Source organism: Phalangium opilio, unplaced genomic scaffold (assembly GCF_054372755.1).
Source record: "Phalangium opilio isolate 3A_F unplaced genomic scaffold, DU_Popi_V2 ptg000009l_1, whole genome shotgun sequence".
Taxonomy (NCBI): domain Eukaryota; kingdom Metazoa; phylum Arthropoda; class Arachnida; order Opiliones; family Phalangiidae; genus Phalangium; species Phalangium opilio.
The window spans coordinates 13562137-13586061 of NW_028324146.1; the positions used below are offsets into that span (position 1 = coordinate 13562137).

The 23925-nt window shown below is 37.9% G+C and overlaps 44 non-coding genes and 48 pseudogenes across 44 annotated transcripts; all 92 read right to left on the reverse strand.

The window, feature by feature from the left end:
- Window positions 1-232: 232 nt before the first annotated feature.
- Window positions 233-351, reverse strand: LOC149716027 (5S ribosomal RNA; annotated as a pseudogene).
- Window positions 352-473: 122 nt separating this feature from the next.
- Window positions 474-576, reverse strand: LOC149716028 (5S ribosomal RNA; annotated as a pseudogene).
- Window positions 577-713: 137 nt separating this feature from the next.
- LOC149716029 (5S ribosomal RNA) lies at window positions 714-832 on the reverse strand. The gene has a single exon (XR_016373636.1). It is a non-coding gene; the product is annotated as a 5S ribosomal RNA (ribosomal RNA).
- A 137-nt stretch (window positions 833-969) lies between these two features.
- On the reverse strand, window positions 970-1088 carry LOC149716030 (5S ribosomal RNA). Its single transcript, XR_016373742.1, has one exon. It is a non-coding gene; the product is annotated as a 5S ribosomal RNA (ribosomal RNA).
- Window positions 1089-1225: 137 nt separating this feature from the next.
- On the reverse strand, window positions 1226-1344 carry LOC149716031 (5S ribosomal RNA). The gene has a single exon (XR_016374225.1). It is a non-coding gene; the product is annotated as a 5S ribosomal RNA (ribosomal RNA).
- A 124-nt stretch (window positions 1345-1468) lies between these two features.
- LOC149716032 (5S ribosomal RNA) lies at window positions 1469-1571 on the reverse strand (annotated as a pseudogene).
- Window positions 1572-1708: 137 nt separating this feature from the next.
- LOC149716033 (5S ribosomal RNA) lies at window positions 1709-1827 on the reverse strand. Its single transcript, XR_016374279.1, has one exon. It is a non-coding gene; the product is annotated as a 5S ribosomal RNA (ribosomal RNA).
- Window positions 1828-1964: 137 nt separating this feature from the next.
- On the reverse strand, window positions 1965-2083 carry LOC149716034 (5S ribosomal RNA; annotated as a pseudogene).
- A 135-nt stretch (window positions 2084-2218) lies between these two features.
- LOC149716035 (5S ribosomal RNA) lies at window positions 2219-2337 on the reverse strand. Its single transcript, XR_016372039.1, has one exon. It is a non-coding gene; the product is annotated as a 5S ribosomal RNA (ribosomal RNA).
- A 122-nt stretch (window positions 2338-2459) lies between these two features.
- On the reverse strand, window positions 2460-2562 carry LOC149716036 (5S ribosomal RNA; annotated as a pseudogene).
- A 136-nt stretch (window positions 2563-2698) lies between these two features.
- On the reverse strand, window positions 2699-2817 carry LOC149716037 (5S ribosomal RNA). The gene has a single exon (XR_016372293.1). It is a non-coding gene; the product is annotated as a 5S ribosomal RNA (ribosomal RNA).
- Window positions 2818-2954: 137 nt separating this feature from the next.
- Window positions 2955-3073, reverse strand: LOC149716038 (5S ribosomal RNA). The gene has a single exon (XR_016374307.1). It is a non-coding gene; the product is annotated as a 5S ribosomal RNA (ribosomal RNA).
- Window positions 3074-3207: 134 nt separating this feature from the next.
- Window positions 3208-3326, reverse strand: LOC149716039 (5S ribosomal RNA; annotated as a pseudogene).
- A 122-nt stretch (window positions 3327-3448) lies between these two features.
- Window positions 3449-3551, reverse strand: LOC149716040 (5S ribosomal RNA; annotated as a pseudogene).
- A 137-nt stretch (window positions 3552-3688) lies between these two features.
- LOC149716041 (5S ribosomal RNA) lies at window positions 3689-3807 on the reverse strand. The gene has a single exon (XR_016373753.1). It is a non-coding gene; the product is annotated as a 5S ribosomal RNA (ribosomal RNA).
- Window positions 3808-3929: 122 nt separating this feature from the next.
- On the reverse strand, window positions 3930-4032 carry LOC149716042 (5S ribosomal RNA; annotated as a pseudogene).
- A 137-nt stretch (window positions 4033-4169) lies between these two features.
- LOC149716043 (5S ribosomal RNA) lies at window positions 4170-4288 on the reverse strand. The gene has a single exon (XR_016374149.1). It is a non-coding gene; the product is annotated as a 5S ribosomal RNA (ribosomal RNA).
- Window positions 4289-4425: 137 nt separating this feature from the next.
- Window positions 4426-4544, reverse strand: LOC149716044 (5S ribosomal RNA). The gene has a single exon (XR_016373638.1). It is a non-coding gene; the product is annotated as a 5S ribosomal RNA (ribosomal RNA).
- A 137-nt stretch (window positions 4545-4681) lies between these two features.
- On the reverse strand, window positions 4682-4800 carry LOC149716045 (5S ribosomal RNA; annotated as a pseudogene).
- A 122-nt stretch (window positions 4801-4922) lies between these two features.
- LOC149716046 (5S ribosomal RNA) lies at window positions 4923-5025 on the reverse strand (annotated as a pseudogene).
- Window positions 5026-5162: 137 nt separating this feature from the next.
- LOC149716047 (5S ribosomal RNA) lies at window positions 5163-5281 on the reverse strand. Its single transcript, XR_016373764.1, has one exon. It is a non-coding gene; the product is annotated as a 5S ribosomal RNA (ribosomal RNA).
- Window positions 5282-5403: 122 nt separating this feature from the next.
- On the reverse strand, window positions 5404-5506 carry LOC149716048 (5S ribosomal RNA; annotated as a pseudogene).
- Window positions 5507-5643: 137 nt separating this feature from the next.
- Window positions 5644-5762, reverse strand: LOC149716049 (5S ribosomal RNA). Its single transcript, XR_016374150.1, has one exon. It is a non-coding gene; the product is annotated as a 5S ribosomal RNA (ribosomal RNA).
- Window positions 5763-5899: 137 nt separating this feature from the next.
- On the reverse strand, window positions 5900-6018 carry LOC149716050 (5S ribosomal RNA). Its single transcript, XR_016373639.1, has one exon. It is a non-coding gene; the product is annotated as a 5S ribosomal RNA (ribosomal RNA).
- A 137-nt stretch (window positions 6019-6155) lies between these two features.
- On the reverse strand, window positions 6156-6274 carry LOC149716051 (5S ribosomal RNA). The gene has a single exon (XR_016374226.1). It is a non-coding gene; the product is annotated as a 5S ribosomal RNA (ribosomal RNA).
- A 122-nt stretch (window positions 6275-6396) lies between these two features.
- Window positions 6397-6499, reverse strand: LOC149716052 (5S ribosomal RNA; annotated as a pseudogene).
- Window positions 6500-6636: 137 nt separating this feature from the next.
- On the reverse strand, window positions 6637-6755 carry LOC149716053 (5S ribosomal RNA). Its single transcript, XR_016373640.1, has one exon. It is a non-coding gene; the product is annotated as a 5S ribosomal RNA (ribosomal RNA).
- A 137-nt stretch (window positions 6756-6892) lies between these two features.
- On the reverse strand, window positions 6893-7011 carry LOC149716054 (5S ribosomal RNA). Its single transcript, XR_016373776.1, has one exon. It is a non-coding gene; the product is annotated as a 5S ribosomal RNA (ribosomal RNA).
- A 137-nt stretch (window positions 7012-7148) lies between these two features.
- On the reverse strand, window positions 7149-7267 carry LOC149716055 (5S ribosomal RNA). The gene has a single exon (XR_016374227.1). It is a non-coding gene; the product is annotated as a 5S ribosomal RNA (ribosomal RNA).
- A 124-nt stretch (window positions 7268-7391) lies between these two features.
- LOC149716056 (5S ribosomal RNA) lies at window positions 7392-7494 on the reverse strand (annotated as a pseudogene).
- A 137-nt stretch (window positions 7495-7631) lies between these two features.
- LOC149716057 (5S ribosomal RNA) lies at window positions 7632-7750 on the reverse strand. The gene has a single exon (XR_016374280.1). It is a non-coding gene; the product is annotated as a 5S ribosomal RNA (ribosomal RNA).
- Window positions 7751-7887: 137 nt separating this feature from the next.
- Window positions 7888-8006, reverse strand: LOC149716058 (5S ribosomal RNA; annotated as a pseudogene).
- A 137-nt stretch (window positions 8007-8143) lies between these two features.
- Window positions 8144-8262, reverse strand: LOC149716059 (5S ribosomal RNA; annotated as a pseudogene).
- A 136-nt stretch (window positions 8263-8398) lies between these two features.
- Window positions 8399-8517, reverse strand: LOC149716060 (5S ribosomal RNA). Its single transcript, XR_016372294.1, has one exon. It is a non-coding gene; the product is annotated as a 5S ribosomal RNA (ribosomal RNA).
- A 137-nt stretch (window positions 8518-8654) lies between these two features.
- LOC149716061 (5S ribosomal RNA) lies at window positions 8655-8773 on the reverse strand. Its single transcript, XR_016374308.1, has one exon. It is a non-coding gene; the product is annotated as a 5S ribosomal RNA (ribosomal RNA).
- Window positions 8774-8907: 134 nt separating this feature from the next.
- Window positions 8908-9026, reverse strand: LOC149716062 (5S ribosomal RNA; annotated as a pseudogene).
- Window positions 9027-9163: 137 nt separating this feature from the next.
- LOC149716063 (5S ribosomal RNA) lies at window positions 9164-9282 on the reverse strand (annotated as a pseudogene).
- A 137-nt stretch (window positions 9283-9419) lies between these two features.
- Window positions 9420-9538, reverse strand: LOC149716064 (5S ribosomal RNA; annotated as a pseudogene).
- Window positions 9539-9675: 137 nt separating this feature from the next.
- Window positions 9676-9794, reverse strand: LOC149716065 (5S ribosomal RNA). The gene has a single exon (XR_016374218.1). It is a non-coding gene; the product is annotated as a 5S ribosomal RNA (ribosomal RNA).
- A 122-nt stretch (window positions 9795-9916) lies between these two features.
- On the reverse strand, window positions 9917-10019 carry LOC149716066 (5S ribosomal RNA; annotated as a pseudogene).
- Window positions 10020-10156: 137 nt separating this feature from the next.
- On the reverse strand, window positions 10157-10275 carry LOC149716067 (5S ribosomal RNA). The gene has a single exon (XR_016374228.1). It is a non-coding gene; the product is annotated as a 5S ribosomal RNA (ribosomal RNA).
- A 122-nt stretch (window positions 10276-10397) lies between these two features.
- Window positions 10398-10500, reverse strand: LOC149716068 (5S ribosomal RNA; annotated as a pseudogene).
- Window positions 10501-10637: 137 nt separating this feature from the next.
- LOC149716069 (5S ribosomal RNA) lies at window positions 10638-10756 on the reverse strand (annotated as a pseudogene).
- A 137-nt stretch (window positions 10757-10893) lies between these two features.
- On the reverse strand, window positions 10894-11012 carry LOC149716070 (5S ribosomal RNA). The gene has a single exon (XR_016373787.1). It is a non-coding gene; the product is annotated as a 5S ribosomal RNA (ribosomal RNA).
- Window positions 11013-11149: 137 nt separating this feature from the next.
- LOC149716071 (5S ribosomal RNA) lies at window positions 11150-11268 on the reverse strand (annotated as a pseudogene).
- A 137-nt stretch (window positions 11269-11405) lies between these two features.
- On the reverse strand, window positions 11406-11524 carry LOC149716072 (5S ribosomal RNA; annotated as a pseudogene).
- A 137-nt stretch (window positions 11525-11661) lies between these two features.
- On the reverse strand, window positions 11662-11780 carry LOC149716073 (5S ribosomal RNA). Its single transcript, XR_016374151.1, has one exon. It is a non-coding gene; the product is annotated as a 5S ribosomal RNA (ribosomal RNA).
- A 122-nt stretch (window positions 11781-11902) lies between these two features.
- LOC149716074 (5S ribosomal RNA) lies at window positions 11903-12005 on the reverse strand (annotated as a pseudogene).
- Window positions 12006-12141: 136 nt separating this feature from the next.
- Window positions 12142-12260, reverse strand: LOC149716075 (5S ribosomal RNA). Its single transcript, XR_016374229.1, has one exon. It is a non-coding gene; the product is annotated as a 5S ribosomal RNA (ribosomal RNA).
- A 122-nt stretch (window positions 12261-12382) lies between these two features.
- On the reverse strand, window positions 12383-12485 carry LOC149716076 (5S ribosomal RNA; annotated as a pseudogene).
- Window positions 12486-12622: 137 nt separating this feature from the next.
- On the reverse strand, window positions 12623-12741 carry LOC149716077 (5S ribosomal RNA; annotated as a pseudogene).
- A 137-nt stretch (window positions 12742-12878) lies between these two features.
- LOC149716078 (5S ribosomal RNA) lies at window positions 12879-12997 on the reverse strand. Its single transcript, XR_016373798.1, has one exon. It is a non-coding gene; the product is annotated as a 5S ribosomal RNA (ribosomal RNA).
- Window positions 12998-13132: 135 nt separating this feature from the next.
- Window positions 13133-13251, reverse strand: LOC149716079 (5S ribosomal RNA). Its single transcript, XR_016372041.1, has one exon. It is a non-coding gene; the product is annotated as a 5S ribosomal RNA (ribosomal RNA).
- A 124-nt stretch (window positions 13252-13375) lies between these two features.
- LOC149716080 (5S ribosomal RNA) lies at window positions 13376-13478 on the reverse strand (annotated as a pseudogene).
- A 137-nt stretch (window positions 13479-13615) lies between these two features.
- LOC149716081 (5S ribosomal RNA) lies at window positions 13616-13734 on the reverse strand (annotated as a pseudogene).
- A 137-nt stretch (window positions 13735-13871) lies between these two features.
- Window positions 13872-13990, reverse strand: LOC149716082 (5S ribosomal RNA). The gene has a single exon (XR_016374152.1). It is a non-coding gene; the product is annotated as a 5S ribosomal RNA (ribosomal RNA).
- Window positions 13991-14112: 122 nt separating this feature from the next.
- LOC149716083 (5S ribosomal RNA) lies at window positions 14113-14215 on the reverse strand (annotated as a pseudogene).
- A 137-nt stretch (window positions 14216-14352) lies between these two features.
- LOC149716084 (5S ribosomal RNA) lies at window positions 14353-14471 on the reverse strand. Its single transcript, XR_016374230.1, has one exon. It is a non-coding gene; the product is annotated as a 5S ribosomal RNA (ribosomal RNA).
- Window positions 14472-14593: 122 nt separating this feature from the next.
- LOC149716085 (5S ribosomal RNA) lies at window positions 14594-14696 on the reverse strand (annotated as a pseudogene).
- Window positions 14697-14832: 136 nt separating this feature from the next.
- LOC149716086 (5S ribosomal RNA) lies at window positions 14833-14951 on the reverse strand (annotated as a pseudogene).
- A 137-nt stretch (window positions 14952-15088) lies between these two features.
- LOC149716087 (5S ribosomal RNA) lies at window positions 15089-15207 on the reverse strand (annotated as a pseudogene).
- Window positions 15208-15344: 137 nt separating this feature from the next.
- LOC149716088 (5S ribosomal RNA) lies at window positions 15345-15463 on the reverse strand. The gene has a single exon (XR_016374153.1). It is a non-coding gene; the product is annotated as a 5S ribosomal RNA (ribosomal RNA).
- Window positions 15464-15585: 122 nt separating this feature from the next.
- On the reverse strand, window positions 15586-15688 carry LOC149716089 (5S ribosomal RNA; annotated as a pseudogene).
- A 137-nt stretch (window positions 15689-15825) lies between these two features.
- On the reverse strand, window positions 15826-15928 carry LOC149716090 (5S ribosomal RNA; annotated as a pseudogene).
- A 137-nt stretch (window positions 15929-16065) lies between these two features.
- LOC149716091 (5S ribosomal RNA) lies at window positions 16066-16184 on the reverse strand. The gene has a single exon (XR_016373810.1). It is a non-coding gene; the product is annotated as a 5S ribosomal RNA (ribosomal RNA).
- A 137-nt stretch (window positions 16185-16321) lies between these two features.
- Window positions 16322-16440, reverse strand: LOC149716092 (5S ribosomal RNA). The gene has a single exon (XR_016374231.1). It is a non-coding gene; the product is annotated as a 5S ribosomal RNA (ribosomal RNA).
- A 124-nt stretch (window positions 16441-16564) lies between these two features.
- Window positions 16565-16667, reverse strand: LOC149716093 (5S ribosomal RNA; annotated as a pseudogene).
- Window positions 16668-16804: 137 nt separating this feature from the next.
- LOC149716094 (5S ribosomal RNA) lies at window positions 16805-16923 on the reverse strand. Its single transcript, XR_016374282.1, has one exon. It is a non-coding gene; the product is annotated as a 5S ribosomal RNA (ribosomal RNA).
- A 122-nt stretch (window positions 16924-17045) lies between these two features.
- On the reverse strand, window positions 17046-17148 carry LOC149716095 (5S ribosomal RNA; annotated as a pseudogene).
- Window positions 17149-17525: 377 nt separating this feature from the next.
- On the reverse strand, window positions 17526-17644 carry LOC149716096 (5S ribosomal RNA). The gene has a single exon (XR_016374154.1). It is a non-coding gene; the product is annotated as a 5S ribosomal RNA (ribosomal RNA).
- Window positions 17645-17781: 137 nt separating this feature from the next.
- LOC149716097 (5S ribosomal RNA) lies at window positions 17782-17900 on the reverse strand. The gene has a single exon (XR_016374138.1). It is a non-coding gene; the product is annotated as a 5S ribosomal RNA (ribosomal RNA).
- Window positions 17901-18036: 136 nt separating this feature from the next.
- Window positions 18037-18155, reverse strand: LOC149716098 (5S ribosomal RNA). Its single transcript, XR_016374155.1, has one exon. It is a non-coding gene; the product is annotated as a 5S ribosomal RNA (ribosomal RNA).
- A 135-nt stretch (window positions 18156-18290) lies between these two features.
- Window positions 18291-18409, reverse strand: LOC149716099 (5S ribosomal RNA). The gene has a single exon (XR_016374232.1). It is a non-coding gene; the product is annotated as a 5S ribosomal RNA (ribosomal RNA).
- Window positions 18410-18771: 362 nt separating this feature from the next.
- On the reverse strand, window positions 18772-18890 carry LOC149716100 (5S ribosomal RNA; annotated as a pseudogene).
- Window positions 18891-19027: 137 nt separating this feature from the next.
- Window positions 19028-19146, reverse strand: LOC149716101 (5S ribosomal RNA). Its single transcript, XR_016374139.1, has one exon. It is a non-coding gene; the product is annotated as a 5S ribosomal RNA (ribosomal RNA).
- Window positions 19147-19282: 136 nt separating this feature from the next.
- LOC149716102 (5S ribosomal RNA) lies at window positions 19283-19401 on the reverse strand (annotated as a pseudogene).
- Window positions 19402-19537: 136 nt separating this feature from the next.
- On the reverse strand, window positions 19538-19656 carry LOC149716103 (5S ribosomal RNA; annotated as a pseudogene).
- Window positions 19657-19778: 122 nt separating this feature from the next.
- Window positions 19779-19881, reverse strand: LOC149716104 (5S ribosomal RNA; annotated as a pseudogene).
- A 137-nt stretch (window positions 19882-20018) lies between these two features.
- LOC149716105 (5S ribosomal RNA) lies at window positions 20019-20137 on the reverse strand (annotated as a pseudogene).
- Window positions 20138-20274: 137 nt separating this feature from the next.
- Window positions 20275-20393, reverse strand: LOC149716106 (5S ribosomal RNA). Its single transcript, XR_016374140.1, has one exon. It is a non-coding gene; the product is annotated as a 5S ribosomal RNA (ribosomal RNA).
- A 136-nt stretch (window positions 20394-20529) lies between these two features.
- On the reverse strand, window positions 20530-20648 carry LOC149716107 (5S ribosomal RNA; annotated as a pseudogene).
- Window positions 20649-20784: 136 nt separating this feature from the next.
- On the reverse strand, window positions 20785-20903 carry LOC149716108 (5S ribosomal RNA; annotated as a pseudogene).
- A 122-nt stretch (window positions 20904-21025) lies between these two features.
- On the reverse strand, window positions 21026-21128 carry LOC149716109 (5S ribosomal RNA; annotated as a pseudogene).
- Window positions 21129-21265: 137 nt separating this feature from the next.
- On the reverse strand, window positions 21266-21384 carry LOC149716110 (5S ribosomal RNA). The gene has a single exon (XR_016374233.1). It is a non-coding gene; the product is annotated as a 5S ribosomal RNA (ribosomal RNA).
- Window positions 21385-21506: 122 nt separating this feature from the next.
- Window positions 21507-21609, reverse strand: LOC149716111 (5S ribosomal RNA; annotated as a pseudogene).
- Window positions 21610-21745: 136 nt separating this feature from the next.
- LOC149716112 (5S ribosomal RNA) lies at window positions 21746-21864 on the reverse strand. Its single transcript, XR_016374156.1, has one exon. It is a non-coding gene; the product is annotated as a 5S ribosomal RNA (ribosomal RNA).
- Window positions 21865-22000: 136 nt separating this feature from the next.
- Window positions 22001-22119, reverse strand: LOC149716113 (5S ribosomal RNA). Its single transcript, XR_016374157.1, has one exon. It is a non-coding gene; the product is annotated as a 5S ribosomal RNA (ribosomal RNA).
- A 136-nt stretch (window positions 22120-22255) lies between these two features.
- LOC149716114 (5S ribosomal RNA) lies at window positions 22256-22374 on the reverse strand (annotated as a pseudogene).
- A 122-nt stretch (window positions 22375-22496) lies between these two features.
- Window positions 22497-22599, reverse strand: LOC149716115 (5S ribosomal RNA; annotated as a pseudogene).
- A 137-nt stretch (window positions 22600-22736) lies between these two features.
- LOC149716116 (5S ribosomal RNA) lies at window positions 22737-22855 on the reverse strand. Its single transcript, XR_016374234.1, has one exon. It is a non-coding gene; the product is annotated as a 5S ribosomal RNA (ribosomal RNA).
- A 122-nt stretch (window positions 22856-22977) lies between these two features.
- On the reverse strand, window positions 22978-23080 carry LOC149716117 (5S ribosomal RNA; annotated as a pseudogene).
- Window positions 23081-23217: 137 nt separating this feature from the next.
- Window positions 23218-23336, reverse strand: LOC149716118 (5S ribosomal RNA). The gene has a single exon (XR_016374159.1). It is a non-coding gene; the product is annotated as a 5S ribosomal RNA (ribosomal RNA).
- Between the last annotated feature and the right edge of the window lie 589 nt (window positions 23337-23925).

Here is a 23925-nt window from a genome sequence, read left to right on the forward strand (position 1 = left end):
AAAGTTGACGAACATTTTGCTTAATATCTCGGCCCCTGTTTGTCGTAGCTCAATGTTTTTAAAATGGTTAGATGGGGGACAAATTGGACTAAAACATACTCAAAGGACATCCCCGTATCTCAGTAGAAACAGAGTTACGAGCCTGCAAAGTATAGTCTAATGCATTTCCTATGGAGGGGTTGTTTGTTTACGTTTAGCTATAGGAATTGAAAAGAGGAAAAAAAAGTGAAAAAGCAAACGGCACGCAGTGTTCCTAAGTGGTCTCCCTCCCAAGTACTGACTGCGCTCGACGCTGCTTAACTTCGGTTATCGGACGAGAACCGGTGTTTTCAGCGTGATATGGCCGTTGCCGAGAGTGCTATTTAATAATTCGAATTTAATTAACCTTCATCTTTATAAATCAATAAGAAAGAGAAGATATGTTTGCTTTTTTCATATCTCATGGAATTTAAAAGAGGAAATAAAAGTGAAAAAGCCAACGGCACGCAAAGTTTCCAAGTACTGACTGCGCTCGACGCTGCTTAACTTCGGTGATCGGACGAGAACCGGTGTTTTCAGCGTGATATGGCCGTTGCCGAGAGTGCTATTTAATAATTCGAATTTAAATTAAGTGAGACAAATTAACTTTCATCTTTTTAAAACAATAACAAAAAGAAAATATGTTTGCTTTTTTCATATCTATTGGAATTTAAAAGAGGAAAAAAAAGTGAAAAAGCCAACGGCACGCAGTGTTCCTAAGTAGTCTCCCTCCCAAGTACTGACTGCGCTCGACGCTGCTTAACTTCGGTGATCGGACGAGAACCGGTGTTTTCAGCGTGATATGGCCGTTGCCGAGAGTGCTATTTAATAATTCGAATTTAAATTAAGTGAGACAAATTAACCTTCATCTTTTTAAAACAATAACAAAAAGAAAATATGTTGGCTTTTTTCATATCTATTGGAATTTAAAAGAGGAAAAAAACGTGAAAAAGCCAACGGCACGCAGTGTTCCTAAGTGGTCTCCCTCCCAAGTACTGACTGCGCTCGACGCTGCTTAACTTCGGTGATCCGACGAGAACCGGTGTTTTCAGCGTGATATGGCCGTTGCCGAGAGTGCTATTTAATAATTCGAATTTAAATTAAGTGAGACAAATTAACCTTCATCTTTTTAAAACAATAACAAAAAGAAAATATGTTGGCTTTTTTCATATCTATTGGAATTTAAAAGAGGAAAAAAAAGTGAAAAAGCCAACGGCACGCAGTGTTCCTAAGTGGTCTCCCTCCCAAGTACTGACTGCGCTCGACGCTGCTTAACTTCGGTTATCGGACGAGAACCGGTGTTTTCAGCGTGATATGGCCGTTGCCGAGAGTGCTATTTAATAATTCGAATTTAATTAACCTTCATCTTTATAAATCAATAAGAAAGAGAGAAGATATGTTTGCTTTTTTCATATCTCATGGAATTTAAAAGAGGAAATAAAAGTGAAAAAGCCAACGGCACGCAAAGTTTCCAAGTACTGACTGCGCTCGACGCTGCTTAACTTCGGTGATCGGACGAGAACCGGTGTTTTCAGCGTGATATGGCCGTTGCCGAGAGTTTTAGATAATAATTCGAATTTAAATTAAGTGAGACAAATTAACCATCATCTTTTTAAAACAATAACAAAAAGAAAATATGTTTGCTTTTTTCATATCTATTGGATTTTAAAAGAGGAAAAAAAAGTGAAAAAGCCAACGGCACGCAGTGTTCCTAAGTGGTCTCTCTCCCAAGTACTGACTGCGCTCGACGCTGCTTAACTTCGGTGATCGGACGAGAACCGGTGTTTTCAGCGTGATATGGCCGTTGCCGAGAGTGCTATTTAATAATTCGAATTTAAATTAAGTGAGACAAATTAACCTTCATCTTTTTAAAACAATAACAAAAAGAAAATATGTTTGCTTTTTTCATATCTATTGGAATTTAAAAGAGGAAAAAAAAGTGAAAAAGCCAACGGCACGCAGTGTTCCTAAGTGGTCTCCTTCCCAAGTACTGACTGCGCTCGACGCTGCTTAACTTCCGTGATCCGACGAGAACCGGTGTTTTCAGCGTGATATGGCCGTTGCCGAGAGTGCTGGATAATAATTCGAATTTAAATTAAGTGAGACAAATTGACCTTCATCTTTTTAAAACAATAACAAAAAGAAAATATGTTTGCTTTTTTCATATCTATAGGAATTTAAAAGAAAAAAAAAGTGAAAAAGCCAACGGCACGCAGTGTTCCTAAGTGGTCTCCCTCCCAAGTACTGACTGCGCTCGACGCTGCTTAACTTCGGTGATCGGACGAGAACCGGTGTTTTCAGCGTGATATGGCCGTTGCCGAGAGTGCTATTTAATAATTCGAATTTAATTAACCTTCATCTTTATAAATCAATAAGAAAGAGAAGATATGTTTGCTTTTTTCATATCTCATGGAATTTAAAAGAGGAAATAAAAGTGAAAAAGCCAACGGCACGCAAAGTTTCCAAGTACTGACTGCGCTCGACGCTGCTTAACTTCGGTGATCCGACGAGAACCGGTGTTTTCAGCGTGATATGGCCGTTGCCAAGAGTGCTAGATAATAATTCGAATTTAAATTAAGTGAGACAAATTAACCTTCATCTTTCTAAAACAATAACAAAAAGAAAATATGTTTGCTTTTTTCATATCTATTGGATTTTAAATGAGGAAAAAAAGTGAAAAAGCCAACGGCACGCAGTGTTCCCAAGTGGTCTCCCTCCCAAGTACTGACTGCGCTCGACGCTGCTTAACTTTGGTGATCGGACGAGAACCGGTGTTTTCAGCGTGATATGGCCGTTGCCGAGAGTGCTATTTAATAATTCGAATTTAAATTTAGTGAGACAAATTAACCTTCATCTTTTTAAAACAATAACAAAAAGAAAATATGTTTGCTTTTTTCATATCTATTGGAATTTAAAAGAGGAAAAAAAAGTGAAAAAGCCAACGGCACGCAGTGTTCGTAAGTGGTCTCCCTCCCAAGTACTGACTGCGCTCGACGCTGCTTAACTTCGGTGATCCGACGAGAACCGGTGTTTTCAGCGTGATATGGCCGTTGCCAAGAGTGCTAGATAATAATTCGAATTTAAATTTAGTGAGACAAATTGACCATCTTTTTAAAACAATAACAAAAAGAAAATATGTTTGCTTTTTTCATATCTATAGGAAATTAAAAGAGGAAAAAAAAGTGAAAAAGCCAACGGCAGGCAGTGTTCCTAAGTGGTCTCCCTCCCAAGTACTGACTGCGCTCGACGCTGCTTAACTTCGGTTATCGGACGAGAACCGGTGTTTTCAGCGTGATATGGCCGTTGCCGAGAGTGCTATTTAATAATTCGAATTTAATTAACCTTCATCTTTATAAATCAATAAGAAAGAGAAGATATGTTTGCTTTTTTCATATCTCATGGAATTTAAAAGAGGAAATAAAAGTGAAAAAGCCAACGGCACGCAAAGTTTCCAAGTACTGACTGCGCTCGACGCTGCTTAACTTCGGTGATCGGACGAGAACCGGTGTTTTCAGCGTAATATGGCCGTTGCCGAGAGTGCTATTTAATAATTCGAATTTAAATTAAGTGAGACAAATTAACCTTCATCTTTTTAAAACAATAACAAAAAGAAAATATGTTTGCTTTTTTCATATCTATTGGAATTTAAAAGAGGAAAAAAAAGTGAAAAAGCCAACGGCACGCAGTGTTCCTAAGTGGTCTCCCTCCCAAGTACTGACTGCGCTCGACGCTGCTTAACTTCGGTGATCCGACGAGAACCGGTGTTTTCAGCGTGATATGGCCGTTGCCGAGAGTGCTATTTAATAATTCGAATTTAATTAACCTTCATCTTTATAAATCAATAAGAAAGAGAAGATATGTTTGCTTTTTTCATATCTCATGGAATTTAAAAGAGGAAATAAAAGTGAAAAAGCCAACGGCACGCAAAGTTTCCAAGTACTGACTGCGCTCGACGCTGCTTAACTTCGGTGATCGGACGAGAACCGGTGTTTTCAGCGCTATATGGCCGTTGCCGAGAGTGCTATTTAATAATTCGAATTTAAATTAAGTGAGACAAATTAACCTTCATCTTTTTAAAACAATAACAAAAAGAAAATATGTTTGCTTTTTTCATATCTATTGGAATTTAAAAGAGGAAAAAAAAGTGAAAAAGCCAACGGCACGCAGTGTTCCTAAGTGGTCTCCCTCCCAAGTACTGACTGCGCTCGACGCTGCTTAACTTTGGTGATCGGACGAGAACCGGTGTTTTCAGCGTGATATGGCCGTTGCCGAGAGTGCTATTTAATAATTCGAATTTAAATTAAGTGAGACAAATTAACTTTCATCTTTTTAAAACAATAACAAAAAGAAAATATGTTTGCTTTTTTCATATCTATTGGAATTTAAAAGAGGAAAAAAAAGTGAAAAAGCCAACGGCACGCAGTGTTCCTAAGTAGTCTCCCTCCCAAGTACTGACTGCGCTCGACGCTGCTTAACTTCGGTGATCGGACGAGAACCGGTGTTTTCAGCGTGATATGGCCGTTGCCGAGAGTGCTATTTAATAATTCGAATTTAAATTAAGTGAGACAAATTAACCTTCATCTTTTTAAAACAATAACAAAAAGAAAATATGTTTGCTTTTTTCATATCTATAGGAAATTAAAAGAGGAAAAAAAAGTGAAAAAGCCAACGGCAGGCAGTGTTCCTAAGTGGTCTCCCTCCCAAGTACTGACTGCGCTCGACGCTGCTTAACTTCGGTTATCGGACGAGAACCGGTGTTTTCAGCGTGATATGGCCGTTGCCGAGAGTGCTATTTAATAATTCGAATTTAATTAACCTTCATCTTTATAAATCAATAAGAAAGAGAAGATATGTTTGCTTTTTTCATATCTCATGGAATTTAAAAGAGGAAATAAAAGTGAAAAAGCCAACGGCACGCAAAGTTTCCAAGTACTGACTGCGCTCGACGCTGCTTAACTTCGGTGATCGGACGAGAACCGGTGTTTTCAGCGTAATATGGCCGTTGCCGAGAGTGCTATTTAATAATTCGAATTTAAATTAAGTGAGACAAATTAACCTTCATCTTTTTAAAACAATAACAAAAAGAAAATATGTTTGCTTTTTTCATATCTATTGGAATTTAAAAGAGGAAAAAAAAGTGAAAAAGCCAACGGCACGCAGTGTTCCTAAGTGGTCTCCCTCCCAAGTACTGACTGCGCTCGACGCTGCTTAACTTCGGTGATCCGACGAGAACCGGTGTTTTCAGCGTGATATGGCCGTTGCCGAGAGTGCTATTTAATAATTCGAATTTAATTAACCTTCATCTTTATAAATCAATAAGAAAGAGAAGATATGTTTGCTTTTTTCATATCTCATGGAATTTAAAAGAGGAAATAAAAGTGAAAAAGCCAACGGCACGCAAAGTTTCCAAGTACTGACTGCGCTCGACGCTGCTTAACTTCGGTGATCGGACGAGAACCGGTGTTTTCAGCGCTATATGGCCGTTGCCGAGAGTGCTATTTAATAATTCGAATTTAAATTAAGTGAGACAAATTAACCTTCATCTTTTTAAAACAATAACAAAAAGAAAATATGTTTGCTTTTTTCATATCTATTGGAATTTAAAAGAGGAAAAAAAAGTGAAAAAGCCAACGGCACGCAGTGTTCCTAAGTGGTCTCCCTCCCAAGTACTGACTGCGCTCGACGCTGCTTAACTTTGGTGATCGGACGAGAACCGGTGTTTTCAGCGTGATATGGCCGTTGCCGAGAGTGCTATTTAATAATTCGAATTTAAATTAAGTGAGACAAATTAACTTTCATCTTTTTAAAACAATAACAAAAAGAAAATATGTTTGCTTTTTTCATATCTATTGGAATTTAAAAGAGGAAAAAAAAGTGAAAAAGCCAACGGCACGCAGTGTTCCTAAGTAGTCTCCCTCCCAAGTACTGACTGCGCTCGACGCTGCTTAACTTCGGTGATCGGACGAGAACCGGTGTTTTCAGCGTGATATGGCCGTTGCCGAGAGTGCTATTTAATAATTCGAATTTAAATTAAGTGAGACAAATTAACCTTCATCTTTTTAAAACAATAACAAAAAGAAAATATGTTGGCTTTTTTCATATCTATTGGAATTTAAAAGAGGAAAAAAACGTGAAAAAGCCAACGGCACGCAGTGTTCCTAAGTGGTCTCCCTCCCAAGTACTGACTGCGCTCGACGCTGCTTAACTTCGGTTATCGGACGAGAACCGGTGTTTTCAGCGTGATATGGCCGTTGCCGAGAGTGCTATTTAATAATTCGAATTTAATTAACCTTCATCTTTATAAATCAATAAGAAAGAGAAGATATGTTTGCTTTTCTCATATCTCATGGAATTTAAAAGAGGAAATAAAAGTGAAAAAGCCAACGGCACGCAAAGTTTCCAAGTACTGACTGCGCTCGACGCTGCTTAACTTCGGTGATCGGACGAGAACCGGTGTTTTCAGCGTGATATGGCCGTTGCCGAGAGTGCTATTTAATAATTCGAATTTAAATTAAGTGAGACAAATTAACTTTCATCTTTTTAAAACAATAACAAAAAGAAAATATGTTTGCTTTTTTCATATCTATTGGAATTTAAAAGAGGAAAAAAAAGTGAAAAAGCCAACGGCACGCAGTGTTCCTAAGTAGTCTCCCTCCCAAGTACTGACTGCGCTCGACGCTGCTTAACTTCGGTGATCGGACGAGAACCGGTGTTTTCAGCGTGATATGGCCGTTGCCGAGAGTGCTATTTAATAATTCGAATTTAAATTAAGTGAGACAAATTAACCTTCATCTTTTTAAAACAATAACAAAAAGAAAATATGTTGGCTTTTTTCATATCTATTGGAATTTAAAAGAGGAAAAAAACGTGAAAAAGCCAACGGCACGCAGTGTTCCTAAGTGGTCTCCCTCCCAAGTACTGACTGCGCTCGACGCTGCTTAACTTCGGTGATCCGACGAGAACCGGTGTTTTCAGCGTGATATGGCCGTTGCCGAGAGTGCTATTTAATAATTCGAATTTAAATTAAGTGAGACAAATTAACCTTCATCTTTTTAAAACAATAACAAAAAGAAAATATGTTGGCTTTTTTCATATCTATTGGAATTTAAAAGAGGAAAAAAAAGTGAAAAAGCCAACGGCACGCAGTGTTCCTAAGTGGTCTCCCTCCCAAGTACTGACTGCGCTCGACGCTGCTTAACTTCGGTTATCGGACGAGAACCGGTGTTTTCAGCGTGATATGGCCGTTGCCGAGAGTGCTATTTAATAATTCGAATTTAATTAACCTTCATCTTTATAAATCAATAAGAAAGAGAGAAGATATGTTTGCTTTTTTCATATCTCATGGAATTTAAAAGAGGAAATAAAAGTGAAAAAGCCAACGGCACGCAAAGTTTCCAAGTACTGACTGCGCTCGACGCTGCTTAACTTCGGTGATCGGACGAGAACCGGTGTTTTCAGCGTGATATGGCCGTTGCCGAGAGTTTTAGATAATAATTCGAATTTAAATTAAGTGAGACAAATTAACCATCATCTTTTTAAAACAATAACAAAAAGAAAATATGTTTGCTTTTTTCATATCTATTGGATTTTAAAAGAGGAAAAAAAAGTGAAAAAGCCAACGGCACGCAGTGTTCCTAAGTGGTCTCTCTCCCAAGTACTGACTGCGCTCGACGCTGCTTAACTTCGGTGATCGGACGAGAACCGGTGTTTTCAGCGTGATATGGCCGTTGCCGAGAGTGCTATTTAATAATTCGAATTTAAATTAAGTGAGACAAATTAACCTTCATCTTTTTAAAACAATAACAAAAAGAAAATATGTTTGCTTTTTTCATATCTATTGGAATTTAAAAGAGGAAAAAAAAGTGAAAAAGCCAACGGCACGCAGTGTTCCTAAGTGGTCTCCCTCCCAAGTACTGACTGCGCTCGACGCTGCTTAACTTCGGTGATCCGACGAAAACCGGTGTTTTCAGCGTGATATGGCCGTTGCAAAGAGTGCTAGATAATAATTCGAATTTAAATTAAGTGAGACAAATTGACCTTCATCTTTCTAAAACAATAACAAAAAGAAAATATGTTAGCTTTTTTCATATCTATTGGATTTTAAATGAGGAAAAAAAAGTGAAAAAGCCAACGGCACGCAGTGTTCCTAAGTGGTCTCCCTCCCAAGTACTGACTGCGCTCGACGCTGCTTAACTTTGGTGATCGGACGAGAACCGGTGTTTTCAGCGTGATATGGCCGCTGCCGAGAGTGCTATTTTTTAATTCGAATTTAAATTAAGTGAGACAAATTAACCTTCATCTTTCTAAAACAATAACAAAAAGAAAATATGTTTGCTTTTTTCATATCTATTGGATTTTAAATGAGGAAAAAAAGTGAAAAAGCCAACGGCACGCAGTGTTCCCAAGTGGTCTCCCTCCCAAGTACTGACTGCGCTCGACGCTGCTTAACTTTGGTGATCGGACGAGAACCGGTGTTTTCAGCGTGATATGGCCGTTGCCGAGAGTGCTATTTAATAATTCGAATTTAAATTTAGTGAGACAAATTAACCTTCATCTTTTTAAAACAATAACAAAAAGAAAATATGTTTGCTTTTTTCATATCTATTGGAATTTAAAAGAGGAAAAAAAAGTGAAAAAGCCAACGGCACGCAGTGTTCGTAAGTGGTCTCCCTCCCAAGTACTGACTGCGCTCGACGCTGCTTAACTTCGGTGATCCGACGAGAACCGGTGTTTTCAGCGTGATATGGCCGTTGCCAAGAGTGCTAGATAATAATTCGAATTTAAATTTAGTGAGACAAATTGACCATCTTTTTAAAACAATAACAAAAAGAAAATATGTTTGCTTTTTTCATATCTATAGGAAATTAAAAGAGGAAAAAAAAGTGAAAAAGCCAACGGCAGGCAGTGTTCCTAAGTGGTCTCCCTCCCAAGTACTGACTGCGCTCGACGCTGCTTAACTTTGGTGATCGGACGAGAACCGGTGTTTTCAGCGTGATATGGCCGTTGCCGAGAGTGCTATTTTTTAATTCGAATTTAAATTAAGTGAGACAAATTAACCTTCATCTTTTTAAAACAATAACAAAAAGAAAATATGTTTGCTTTTTTCATATCTATTGGAATTTAAAAGAGGAAAAAAAAGTGAAAAAGCCAACGGCACGCAGTGTTCCTAAGTGGTCTCCCTCCCAAGTACTGACTGCGCTCGACGCTGCTTAACTTCGGTGATCCGACGAGAACCGGTGTTTTCAGCGTGATATGGCCGTTGCAAAGAGTGCTAGATAATAATTCGAATTTAAATTAAGTGAGACAAATTGACCTTCATCTTTTTAAAACAATAACAAAAAGAAAATATGTTTGCTTTTTTCATATCTATTGGAATTTAAAAGAGGAAAAAAAAGTGAAAAAGCCAACGGCACGCAGTGTTCCTAAGTGGTCTCCCTCCCAAGTACTGACTGCGCTCGACGCTGCTTAACTTCGGTGATCCGACGAGAACCGGTGTTTTCAGCGTGATATGGCCGTTGCAAAGAGTGCTAGATAATAATTCGAATTTAAATTAAGTGAGACAAATTGACCTTCATCTTTCTAAAACAATAACAAAAAGAAAATATGTTTGCTTTTTTCATATCTATTGGATTTTAAATGAGGAAAAAAAAGTGAAAAAGCCAACGGCACGCAGTGTTCCTAAGTGGTCTCCCTCCTAAGTACTGACTGCGCTCGACGCTGCTTAACTTTGGTGATCGGACGAGAACCGGTGTTTTCAGCGTGATATGGCCGTTGCCGAGAGTGCTATTTAATAATTCGAATTTAATTAACCTTCATCTTTATAAATCAATAAGAAAGAGAAGATATGTTTGCTTTTTTCATATTTCATGGAATTTAAAAGAGGAAATAAAAGTGAAAAAGCCAACGGCACGCAAAGTTTCCAAGTACTGACTGCGCTCGACGCTGCTTAACTTCGGTGATCGGACGAGAACCGGTGTTTTCAGCGTGATATGTCCGTTGCCGAGAGTGCTATTTAATAATTCGAATTTAAATTAAGTGAGACAAATTAACCTTCATCTTTTTAAAACAATAACAAAAAGAAAATATGTTTGCTTTTTTCATATCTATTGGAATTTAAAAGAGGAAAAAAAAGTGAAAAAGCCAACGGCACGCAGTGTTCCTAAGTGGTCTCCCTCCCAAGTACTGACTGCGCTCGACGCTGCTTAACTTCGGTTATCGGACGAGAACCGGTGTTTTCAGCGTGATATGGCCGTTGCCGAGAGTGCTATTTAATAATTCGAATTTAATTAACCTTCATCTTTATAAATCAATAAGAAAGAGAAGATATGTTTGCTTTTTTCATATCTCATGGAATTTAAAAGAGGAAATAAAAGTGAAAAAGCCAACGGCACGCAAAGTTTCCAAGTACTGACTGCGCTCGACGCTGCTTAACTTCGGTGATCGGACGAGAACCGGTGTTTTCAGCGTGATATGGCCGTTGCCGAGAGTGCTATTTAATAATTCGAATTTAAATTAAGTGAGACAAATTAACTTTCATCTTTTTAAAACAATAACAAAAAGAAAATATGTTTGCTTTTTTCATATCTATTGGAATTTAAAAGAGGAAAAAAAAGTGAAAAAGCCAACGGCACGCAGTGTTCCTAAGTAGTCTCCCTCCCAAGTACTGACTGCGCTCGACGCTGCTTAACTTCGGTGATCGGACGAGAACCGGTGTTTTCAGCGTGATATGGTCGTTGCCGAGAGTGCTATTTAATAATTCGAATTTAAATTAAGTGAGACAAATTAACCTTCATCTTTTTAAAACAATAACAAAAAGAAAATATGTTGGCTTTTTTCATATCTATTGGAATTTAAAAGAGGAAAAAAACGTGAAAAAGCCAACGGCACGCAGTGTTCCTAAGTGGTCTCCCTCCCAAGTACTGACTGCGCTCGACGCTGCTTAACTTCGGTGATCCGACGAGAACCGGTGTTTTCAGCGTGATATGGCCGTTGCCGAGAGTGCTATTTAATAATTCGAATTTAAATTAAGTGAGACAAATTAACCTTCATCTTTTTAAAACAATAACAAAAAGAAAATATGTTTGCTTTTTTCATATCTATTGGAATTTAAAAGAGGAAAAAAAAGTGAAAAAGCCAACGGCACGCAGTGTTCCTAAGTGGTCTCCCTCCCAAGTACTGACTGCGCTCGACGCTGCTTAACTTCGGTGATCCGACGAGAACCGGTGTTTTCAGCGTGATATGGCCGTTGCAAAGAGTGCTAGATAATAATTCGAATTTAAATTAAGTGAGACAAATTGACCTTCATCATTTTAAAACAATAACAAAAAGAAAATATGTTTGCTTTTTTCATATCTATTGGAATTTAAAAGAGGAAAAAAAAGTGAAAAAGCCAACGGCACGCAGTGTTCCTAAGTGGTCTCCCTCCCAAGTACTGACTGCGCTCGACGCTGCTTAACTTCGGTGATCCGACGAGAACCGGTGTTTTCAGCGTGATATGGCCGTTGCAAAGAGTGCTAGATAATAATTCGAATTTAAATTAAGTGAGACAAATTGACCTTCATCTTTCTAAAACAATAACAAAAAGAAAATATGTTTGCTTTTTTCATATCTATTGGATTTTAAATGAGGAAAAAAAAGTGAAAAAGCCAACGGCACGCAGTGTTCCTAAGTGGTCTCCCTCCCAAGTACTGACTGCGCTCGACGCTGCTTAACTTTGGTGATCGGACGAGAACCGGTGTTTTCAGCGTGATATGGCCGTTGCCGAGAGTGCTATTTAATAATTCGAATTTAATTAACCTTCATCTTTATAAATCAATAAGAAAGAGAAGATATGTTTGCTTTTTTCATATCTCATGGAATTTAAAAGAGGAAATAAAAGTGAAAAAGCCAACGGCACGCAAAGTTTCCAAGTACTGACTGCGCTCGACGCTGCTTAACTTCGGTGATCGGACGAGAACCGGTGTTTTCAGCGTGATATGTCCGTTGCCGAGAGTGCTATTTAATAATTCGAATTTAAATTAAGTGAGACAAATTAACCTTCATCTTTTTAAAACAATAACAAAAAGAAAATATGTTTGCTTTTTCATATCTATTGGAATTTAAAAGAGGAAAAAAAAGTGAAAAAGCCAACGGCACGCAGTGTTCCTAAGTGGTCTCCCTCCCAAGTACTGACTGCGCTCGACGCTGCTTAACTTCGGTTATCGGACGAGAACCGGTGTTTTCAGCGTGATATGGCCGTTGCCGAGAGTGCTATTTAATAATTCGAATTTAATTAACCTTCATCTTTATAAATAAATAAGAAAGAGAAGATATGTTTGCTTTTTTCATATCTCATGGAATTTAAAAGAGGAAATAAAAGTGAAAAAGCCAACGGCACGCAAAGTTTCCAAGTACTGACTGCGCTCGACGCTGCTTAACTTCGGTGATCGGACGAGAACCGGTGTTTTCAGCGTGATATGGCCGTTGCCGAGAGTGCTATTTAATAATTCGAATTTAAATTAAGTGAGACAAATTAACTTTCATCTTTTTAAAACAATAACAAAAAGAAAATATGTTTGCTTTTTTCATATCTATTGGAATTTAAAAGAGGAAAAAAAAGTGAAAAAGCCAACGGCACGCAGTGTTCCTAAGTAGTCTCCCTCCCAAGTACTGACTGCGCTCGACGCTGCTTAACTTCGGTGATCGGACGAGAACCGGTGTTTTCAGCGTGATATGGTCGTTGCCGAGAGTGCTATTTAATAATTCGAATTTAAATTAAGTGAGACAAATTAACCTTCATCTTTTTAAAACAATAACAAAAAGAAAATATGTTGGCTTTTTTCATATCTATTGGAATTTAAAAGAGGAAAAAAACGTGAAAAAGCCAACGGCACGCAGTGTTCCTAAGTGGTCTCCCTCCCAAGTACTGACTGCGCTCGACGCTGCTTAACTTCGGTGATCCGACGAGAACCGGTGTTTTCAGCGTGATATGGCCGTTGCCGAGAGTGCTATTTAATAATTCGAATTTAAATTAAGTGAGACAAATTGACCTTCATCTTTTTACAACAATAACAAAAAGAAAATATGTTTGCTTTTTTCATATCTATAGGAATTTAAAAGAAAAAAAAAGTGAAAAAGCCAACGGCACGCAGTGTTCCTAAGTGGTCTCCCTCCCAAGTACTGACTGCGCTCGACGCTGCTTAACTTCGGTGATCGGACGAGAACCGGTGTTTTCAGCGTGATATGGCCGTTGCCGAGAGTGCTATTTAATAATTCGAATTTAATTAACCTTCATCTTTATAAATCAATAAGAAAGAGAGAAGATATGTTTGCTTTTTTCATATCTCATGGAATTTAAAAGAGGAAATAAAAGTGAAAAAGCCAACGGCACGCAAAGTTTCCAAGTACTGACTGCGCTCGACGCTGCTTAACTTCGGTGATCGGACGAGAACCGGTGTTTTCAGCGTGATATGGCCGTTGCCGAGAGTTTTAGATAATAATTCGAATTTAAATTAAGTGAGACAAATTAACCATCATCTTTTTAAAACAATAACAAAAAGAAAATATGTTTGCTTTTTTCATATCTATTGGAATTTAAAAGAGGAAAAAAAAGTGAAAAAGCCAACGGCACGCAGTGTTCCTAAGTGGTCTCCCTCCCAAGTACTGACTGCGCTCGACGCTGCTTAACTTCGGTGATCCGACGAGAACCGGTGTTTTCAGCGTGATATGGCCGTTGCAAAGAGTGCTAGATAATAATTCGAATTTAAATTAAGTGAGACAAATTGACCTTCATCTTTCTAAAACAATAACAAAAAGAAAATATGTTTGCTTTTTTCATATCTATTGGATTTTAAATGAGGAAAAAAAAGTGAAAAAGCCAACGGCACGCAGTGTTCCTAAGTGGTCTCCCTCCCAAGTACTGACTGCGCTCGACGCTGCTTAACTTTGGTGATCGGACGAGAACCGGTGTTTTCAGCGTGATATGGCCGTTGCCGAGAGTGCTATTTAATAATTCGAATTTAATTAACCTTCATCTTTATAAATCAATAAGAAAGAGAAGATATGTTTGCTTTTTTCATATCTCATGGAATTTAAAAGAGGAAATAAAAGTGAAAAAGCCAACGGCACGCAAAGTTTCCAAGTACTGACTGCGCTCGACGCTGCTTAACTTCGGTGATCGGACGAGAACCGGTGTTTTCAGCGTGATATGTCCGTTGCCGAGAGTGCTATTTAATAATTCGAATTTAAATTAAGTGAGACAAATTAACCTTCATCTTTTTAAAACAATAACAAAAAGAAAATATGTTTGCTTTTTTCATATCTATTGGAATTTAAAAGAGGAAAAAAAAGTGAAAAAGCCAACGGCACGCAGTGTTCCTAAGTGGTCTCCCTCCCAAGTACTGACTGCGCTCGACGCTGCTTAACTTCGGTTATCGGACGAGAACCGGTGTTTTCAGCGTGATATGGCCGTTGCCGAGAGTGCTATTTAATAATTCGAATTTAATTAACCTTCATCTTTATAAATCAATAAGAAAGAGAAGATATGTTTGCTTTTTTCATATCTCATGGAATTTAAAAGAGGAAATAAAAGTGAAAAAGCCAACGGCACGCAAAGTTTCCAAGTACTGACTGCGCTCGACGCTGCTTAACTTCGGTGATCGGACGAGAACCGGTGTTTTCAGCGTGATATGGCCGTTGCCGAGAGTGCTATTTAATAATTCGAATTTAAATTAAGTGAGACAAATTAACTTTCATCTTTTTAAAACAATAACAAAAAGAAAATATGTTTGCTTTTTTCATATCTATTGGAATTTAAAAGAGGAAAAAAAGTGAAAAAGCCAACGGCACGCAGTGTTCCTAAGTGGTCTCCCTCCCAAGTACTGACTGCGCTCGACGCTGCTTAACTTCGGTGATCCGACGAGAACCGGTGTTTTCAGCGTGATATGGCCGTTGCAAAGAGTGCTAGATAATAATTCGAATTTAAATTAAGTGAGACAAATTGACCTTCATCTTTTTAAAACAATAACAAAAAGAAAATATGTTTGCTTTTTTCATATCTATTGGAATTTAAAAGAGGAAAAAAAAGTGAAAAAGCCAACGGCACGCAGTGTTCCTAAGTGGTCTCCCTCCCAAGTACTGACTGCGCTCGACGCTGCTTAACTTCGGTGATCCGACGAGAACCGGTGTTTTCAGCGTGATATGGCCGTTGCAAAGAGTGCTAGATAATAATTCGAATTTAAATTAAGTGAGACAAATTGACCTTCATCTTTCTAAAACAATAACAAAAAGAAAATATGTTTGCTTTTTTCATATCTATTGGATTTTAAATGAGGAAAAAAAAGTGAAAAAGCCAACGGCACGCAGTGTTCCTAAGTGGTCTCCCTCCCAAGTACTGACTGCGCTCGACGCTGCTTAACTTTGGTGATCGGACGAGAACCGGTGTTTTCAGCGTGATATGGCCGTTGCCGAGAGTGCTATTTAATAATTCGAATTTAATTAACCTTCATCTTTATAAATCAATAAGAAAGAGAAGATATGTTTGCTTTTTTCATATCTCATGGAATTTAAAAGAGGAAATAAAAGTGAAAAAGCCAACGGCACGCAAAGTTTCCAAGTACTGACTGCGCTCGACGCTGCTTAACTTCGGTGATCGGACGAGAACCGGTGTTTTCAGCGTGATATGTCCGTTGCCGAGAGTGCTATTTAATAATTCGAATTTAAATTAAGTGAGACAAATTAACCTTCATCTTTTTAAAACAATAACAAAAAGAAAATATGTTTGCTTTTTTCATATCTATTGGAATTTAAAAGAGGAAAAAAAAGTGAAAAAGCCAACGGCACGCAAAGTTTCCAAGTACTGACTGCGCTCGACGCTGCTTAACTTCGGTGATCGGACGAGAACCGGTGTTTTCAGCGTGATATGGCCGTTGCCGAGAGTGCTATTTAATAATTCGAATTTAAATTAAGTGAGACAAATTAACCTTCATCTTTTTAAAACAATAACAAAAAGAAAATATGTTGGCTTTTTTCATATCTATTGGAATTTAAAAGAGGAAAAAAACGTGAAAAAGCCAACGGCACGCAGTGTTCCTAAGTGGTCTCCCTCCCAAGTACTGACTGCGCTCGACGCTGCTTAACTTCGGTGATCCGACGAGAACCGGTGTTTTCAGCGTGATATGGCCGTTGCCGAGAGTGCTATTTAATAATTCGAATTTAAATTAAGTGAGACAAATTAACCTTCATCTTTTTAAAACAATAACAAAAAGAAAATATGTTGGCTTTTTTCATATCTATTGGAATTTAAAAGAGGAAAAAAAAGTGAAAAAGCCAACGGCACGCAGTGTTCCTAAGTGGTCTCCCTCCCAAGTACTGACTGCGCTCGACGCTGCTTAACTTCGGTTATCGGACGAGAACCGGTGTTTTCAGCGTGATATGGCCGTTGCCGAGAGTGCTATTTAATAATTCGAATTTAATTAACCTTCATCTTTATAAATCAATAAGAAAGAGAGAAGATATGTTTGCTTTTTTCATATCTCATGGAATTTAAAAGAGGAAATAAAAGTGAAAAAGCCAACGGCACGCAAAGTTTCCAAGTACTGACTGCGCTCGACGCTGCTTAACTTCGGTGATCGGACGAGAACCGGTGTTTTCAGCGTGATATGGCCGTTGCCGAGAGTTTTAGATAATAATTCGAATTTAAATTAAGTGAGACAAATTAACCATCATCTTTTTAAAACAATAACAAAAAGAAAATATGTTTGCTTTTTTCATATCTATTGGATTTTAAAAGAGGAAAAAAAAGTGAAAAAGCCAACGGCACGCAGTGTTCCTAAGTGGTCTCTCTCCCAAGTACTGACTGCGCTCGACGCTGCTTAACTTCGGTGATCGGACGAGAACCGGTGTTTTCAGCGTGATATGGCCGTTGCCGAGAGTGCTATTTAATAATTCGAATTTAATTAACCTTCATCTTTATAAATCAATAAGAAAGAGAAGATATGTTTGCTTTTTTCATATCTCATGGAATTTAAAAGAGGAAATAAAAGTGAAAAAGCCAACGGCACGCAAAGTTTCCAAGTACTGACTGCGCTCGACGCTGCTTAACTTCGGTGATCGGACGAGAACCGGTGTTTTCAGCGTGATATGGCCGTTGCCGAGAGTGCTATTTAATAATTCGAATTTAAGTTAAGTGAGACAAATTAACCTTCATCTTTTTAAAACAATAACAAAAAGAAAATTTGTTTGCTTTTTTCATATCTCATGGAATTTAAAAGAGGAAATAAAAGTGAAAAAGCCTACGGCACGCAAAGTTTCCAAGTACTGACTGCGCTCGACGCTGCTTAACTTCGGTGATCGGACGATAACCGGTGTTTTCAGCGCTATATGGCCGTTGCCGAGAGTGCTATTTAATAATTCGAATTTAAATTAAGTGAGACAAATTAACCTTCATCTTTTTAAAACAATAACAAAAAGAAAATATGTTTGCTTTTTTCATATCTATTGGAATTTAAAAGAGGAAAAAAAAGTGAAAAAGCCAACGGCACGCAGTGTTCCTAAGTGGTCTCCCTCCCAAGTACTGACTGCGCTCGACGCTGCTTAACTTTGGTGATCGGACGAGAACCGGTGTTTTCAGCGTGATATGGCCGTTGCCGAGAGTTCTATTTAATAATTCGAATTTAAATTAAGTGAGACAAATTAACCTTCATCTTTTTAAAACAATAACAAAAAGAAAATATGTTTGCTTTTTTCATATCTATTGGAATTTAAAAGAGGAAAAAAAAGTGAAAAAGCCAACGGCACGCAGTGTTCTTAAGTGGTCTCCCTCCCAAGTACTGACTGCGCTCGACGCTGCTTAACTTCGGTGATCCGACGAGAACCGGTGTTTTCAGCGTGATATGGCCGTTGCCAAGAGTGCTAGATAATAATTCGAATTTAAATTAAGTGAGACAAATTGACCTTCATCTTTCTAAAACAATAACAAAAAGAAAATATGTTTGTTTTTTTCATATCTATTGGATTTTAAATGAGGAAAAAAAGTGAAAAAGCCAACGGCACGCAGTGTTCCTAAGTGGTCTCCCTCCCAAGTACTGACTGCGCTCGACGCTGCTTAACTTTGGTGATCGGACGAGAACCGGTGTTTTCAGCGTGATATGGCCGTTGCCGAGAGTGCTATTTAATAATTCGAATTTAAATTAAGTGAGACAAATTAACCTTCATCTTTTTAAAAAATAACAAAAAGAAAATATGTTTGCTTTTTTCATATCTATAGGAATTTAAAAGAGGAAAAAAAGTGAAAAAGCCAACGGCACGCAGTGTTCCTAAGTGGTCTCCCTCCCAAGTACTGACTGCGCTCGACGCTGCTTAACTTCGGTTATCGGACGAGAACCGGTGTTTTCAGCGTGATATGGCCGTTGCCGAGAGTGCTATTTAATAATTCGAATTTAATTAACCTTCATCTTTATAAATCAATAAGAAAGAGAAGATATGTTTGCTTTTTTCATATCTCATGGAATTTAAAAGAGGAAATAAAAGTGAAAAAGCCTACGGCACGCAAAGTTTCCAAGTACTGACTGCGCTCGACGCTGCTTAACTTCGGTGATCGGACGAGAACCGGTGTTTTCAGCGCTATATGGCCGTTGCCGAGAGTGCTATTTAATAATTCGAATTTAAATTAAGTGAGACAAATTAACCTTCATCTTTTTAAAACAATAACAAAAAGAAAATATGTTTGCTTTTTTCATATCTATTGGAATTTAAAAGAGGAAAAAAAAGTGAAAAAGCGAACGGCACGCAGTGTTCCTAAGTGGTCTCCCTCCCAAGTACTGACTGCGCTCGACGCTGCTTAACTTTGGTGATCGGACGAGAACCGGTGTTTTCAGCGTGATATGGCCGTTGCCGAGAGTTCTATTTAATAATTCGAATTTAAATTAAGTGAGACAAATTAACCTTCATCTTTTTAAAACAATAACAAAAAGAAAATATGTTTGCTTTTTTCAAATCTATTGGAATTTAAAAGAGGAAAAAAAAGTGAAAAAGCCAACGGCACGCAGTGTTCTTAAGTGGTCTCCCTCCCAAGTACTGACTGCGCTCGACGCTGCTTAACTTCGGTGATCCGACGAGAACCGGTGTTTTCAGCGTGATATGGCCGTTGCCAAGAGTGCTAGATAATAATTCGAATTTAAATTAAGTGAGACAAATTGACCTTCATCTTTCTAAAACAATAACAAAAAGAAAATATGTTTGTTTTTTTCATATCTATTGGATTTTAAATGAGGAAAAAAAGTGAAAAAGCCAACGTCACGCAGTGTTCCTAAGTGGTCTCCCTCCCAAGTACTGACTGCGCTCGACGCTGCTTAACTTTGGTGATCGGACGAGAACCGGTGTTTTCAGCGTGATATGGCCGTTGCCGAGAGTGCTATTTAATAATTCGAATTTAAATTAAGTGAGACAAATTAACCTTCATCTTTTTAAAAAATAACAAAAAGAAAATATGTTTGCTTTTTTCATATCTATAGGAATTTAAAAGAGGAAAAAAAAGTGAAAAAGCCAACGGCACGCAGTGTTCCTAAGTGGTCTCCCTCCCAAGTACTGACTGCGCTCGACGCTGCTTAACTTCGGTTATTGGACGAGAAACGGTGTTTTCAGCGTGATATGGCCGTTGCCGAGAGTGCTATTTAATAATTCGAATTTAATTAACCTTCATCTTTATAAATCAATAAGAAAGAGAAGATATGTTTGCTTTTTTCATATCTCATGGAATTTAAAAGAGGAAATAAAAGTGAAAAAGCCAACGGCACGCAAAGTTTCCAAGTACTGACTGCGCTCGACGCTGCTTAACTTCGGTGATCGGACGAGAACCGGTGTTTTCAGCGCTATATGGCCGTTGCCGAGAGTGCTATTTAATAATTCGAATTTAAATTAAGTGAGACAAATTAACCTTCATCTTTTTAAAACAATAACAAAAAGAAAATATGTTTGCTTTTTTCATATCTATTGGAATTTAAAAGAGGAAAAAAAAGTGAAAAAGCGAACGGCACGCAGTGTTCCTAAGTGGTCTCCCTCCCAAGTACTGACTGCGCTCGACGCTGCTTAACTTTGGTGATCGGACGAGAACCGGTGTTTTCAGCGTGATATGGCCGTTGCCGAGAGTTCTATTTAATAATTCGAATTTAAATTAAGTGAGACAAATTAACCTTCATCTTTTTAAAACAATAACAAAAAGAAAATATGTTTGCTTTTTTCATATCTATTGGAATTTAAAAGAGGAAAAAAAAGTGAAAAAGCCAACGGCACGCAGTGTTCTTAAGTGGTCTCCCTCCCAAGTACTGACTGCGCTCGACGCTGCTTAACTTCGGTGATCCGACGAGAACCGGTGTTTTCAGCGTGATATGGCCGTTGCCAAGAGTGCTAGATAATAATTCGAATTTAAATTAAGTGAGACAAATTGACCTTCATCTTTCTAAAACAATAACAAAAAGAAAATATGTTTGTTTTTTTCATATCTATTGGATTTTAAATGAGGAAAAAAAGTGAAAAAGCCAACGTCACGCAGTGTTCCTAAGTGGTCTCCCTCCCAAGTACTGACTGCGCTCGACGCTGCTTAACTTTGGTGATCGGACGAGAACCGGTGTTTTCAGCGTGATATGGCCGTTGCCGAGAGTGCTATTTAATAATTCGAATTTAAATTAAGTGAGACAAATTAACCTTCATCTTTTTAAAAAATAACAAAAAGAAAATATGTTTGCTTTTTTCATATCTATAGGAATTTAAAAGAGGAAAAAAAAGTGAAAAAGCCAACGGCACGCAGTGTTCCTAAGTGGTCTCCCTCCCAAGTACTGACTGCGCTCGACGCTGCTTAACTTCGGTTATTGGACGAGAAACGGTGTTTTCAGCGTGATATGGCCGTTGCCGAGAGTGCTATTTAATAATTCGAATTTAATTAACCTTCATCTTTATAAATCAATAAGAAAGAGAAGATATGTTTGCTTTTTTCATATCTCATGGAATTTAAAAGAGGAAATAAAAGTGAAAAAGCCAACGGCACGCAAAGTTTCCAAGTACTGACTGCGCTCGACGCTGCTTAACTTCGGTGATCGGACGAGAACCGGTGTTTTCAGCGTGATATGTCCGTTGCCGAGAGTGCTATTTAATAATTCGAATTTAAATTAAGTGAGACAAATTAACCTTCATCTTTTTAAAACAATAACAAAAAGAAAATATGTTTGCTTTTTTCATATCTATTGGAATTTAAAAGAGGAAAAAAAAGTGAAAAAGCCAACGGCACGCAGTGTTCCTAAGTGGTCTCCCTCCCAAGTACTGACTGCGCTCGACGCTGCTTAACTTCGGTTATCGGACGAGAACCGGTGTTTTCAGCGTGATATGGCCGTTGCCGAGAGTGCTATTTAATAATTCGAATTTAATTAACCTTCATCTTTATAAATCAATAAGAAAGAGAAGATATGTTTGCTTTTTTCATATCTCATGGAATTTAAAAGAGGAAATAAAAGTGAAAAAGCCAACGGCACGCAAAGTTTCCAAGTACTGACTGCGCTCGACGCTGCTTAACTTCGGTGATCGGACGAGAACCGGTGTTTTCAGCGTGATATGGCCGTTGCCGAGAGTGCTATTTAATAATTCGAATTTAAATTAAGTGAGACAAATTAACCTTCATCTTTTTAAAACAATAACAAAAAGAAAATATGTTTGCTTTTTTCATATCTATTGGAATTTAAAAGAGGAAAAAAAGTGAAAAAGCCAACGGCACGCAGTGTTCCTAAGTGGTCTCCCTCCCAAGTACTGACTGCGCTCGACGCTGCTTAACTTTGGTGATCGGACGAGAACCGGTGTTTTCAGCGTGATATGGCCGTTGCCAAGAGTGCTAGATAATAATTCGAATTTAAATTAAGTGAGACAAATTGACCTTCATCTTTCTAAAACAATAACAAAAAGAAAATATGTTTGTTTTTTTCATATCTATTGGATTTTAAATGAGGAAAAAAAGTGAAAAAGCCAACGGCACGCAGTGTTCCTAAGTGGTCTCCCTCCCAAGTACTGACTGCGCTCGACGCTGCTTAACTTTGGTGATCGGACGAGAACCGGTGTTTTCAGCGTGATATGGCCGTTGCCGAGAGTGCTATTTAATAATTCGAATTTAAATTAAGTGAGACAAATTAACCTTCATCTTTTTAAAAAATAACAAAAAGAAAATATGTTTGCTTTTTTCATATCTATAGGAATTTAAAAGAGGAAAAAAAAGTGAAAAAGCCAACGGCACGCAGTGTTCCTAAGTGGTCTCCCTCCCAAGTACTGACTGCGCTCGACGCTGCTTAACTTCGGTTATCGGACGAGAAACGGTGTTTTCAGCGTGATATGGCCGTTGCCGAGAGTGCTATTTAATAATTCGAATTTAATTAACCTTCATCTTTATAAATCAATAAGAAAGAGAAGATATGTTTGCTTTTTTCATATCTCATGGAATTTAAAAGAGGAAATAAAAGTGAAAAAGCCAACGGCACGCAAAGTTTCCAAGTACTGACTGCGCTCGACGCTGCTTAACTTCGGTGATCGGACGAGAACCGGTGTTTTCAGCGTGATATGTCCGTTGCCGAGAGTGCTATTTAATAATTCGAATTTAAATTAAGTGAGACAAATTAACCTTCATATTTTTAAAACAATAACAAAAAGAAAATATGTTTGCTTTTTTCATATCTATTGGAATTTAAAAGAGGAAAAAAAAGTGAAAAAGCCAACGGCACGCAGTGTTCCTAAGTGGTCTCCCTCCCAAGTACTGACTGCGCTCGACGCTGCTTAACTTCGGTTATCGGACGAGAACCGGTGTTTTCAGCGTGATATGGCCGTTGCCGAGAGTGCTATTTAATAATTCGAATTTAATTAACCTTCATCTTTATAAATCAATAAGAAAGAGAAGATATGTTTGCTTTTTTCATATCTCATGGAATTTAAAAGAGGAAATAAAAGTGAAAAAGCCAACGGCACGCAAAGTTTCCAAGTACTGACTGCGCTCGACGCTGCTTAACTTCGGTGATCGGACGAGAACCGGTGTTTTCAGCGTGATATGGCCGTTGCCGAGAGTGCTATTTAATAATTCGAATTTAAATTAAGTGAGACAAATTAACCTTCATCTTTTTAAAACAATAACAAAAAGAAAATATGTTTGCTTTTTTCATATCTATTGGAATTTAAAAGAGGAAAAAAAAGTGAAAAAGCCAACGGCACGCAGTGTTCCTAAGTGGTCTCCCTCCCAAGTACTGACTGCGCTCGACGCTGCTTAACTTTGGTGATCGGACGAGAACCGGTGTTTTCAGCGTGATATGGCCGTTGCCGAGAGTGCTATTTAATAATTCGAATTTAAATTAAGTGAGACAAATTAACCTTCATCTTTTTAAAACAATAACAAAAAGAAAATATGTTTGTTTTTTTCATATCTATTGGAATTTAAAAGAGGAAAAAAAAGTGAAAAAGCCAACGGCACGCAGTGTTCCTAAGTGGTCTTGTTAAAAAATAGATTAGAACTGTATCTAAAAATAATATTTAATGTTGGCAAAAATTAGATTAGATTTTAAACTTAAACGTTATCGTTAAAAAATAGACCAGCCGGATGATGTTTTTTAAATTACTATCATTTGTATATAAAAACTAACTCAGAATCAATTTAATCATCAGTTCTAGCCTAGATATTTCTTGAGTTAGTTTGTTGTTTAATCAATCCCAAGACGCGGTGTTATAACTATATGCATTTTAAATAAAGTTTAAGTTAATAAATCCTGGTTGTCTTCATAAAATAGATAATTCCTTTAGCCACATTGAGATAAATTGTCCAAATCCCCAGTTCGCTTAAATTCCCATTCACCCGAAAGCCTACTTGAAATACGACATTTAACATTGGTGCCGAAACCCGGGACAAAGGAATTA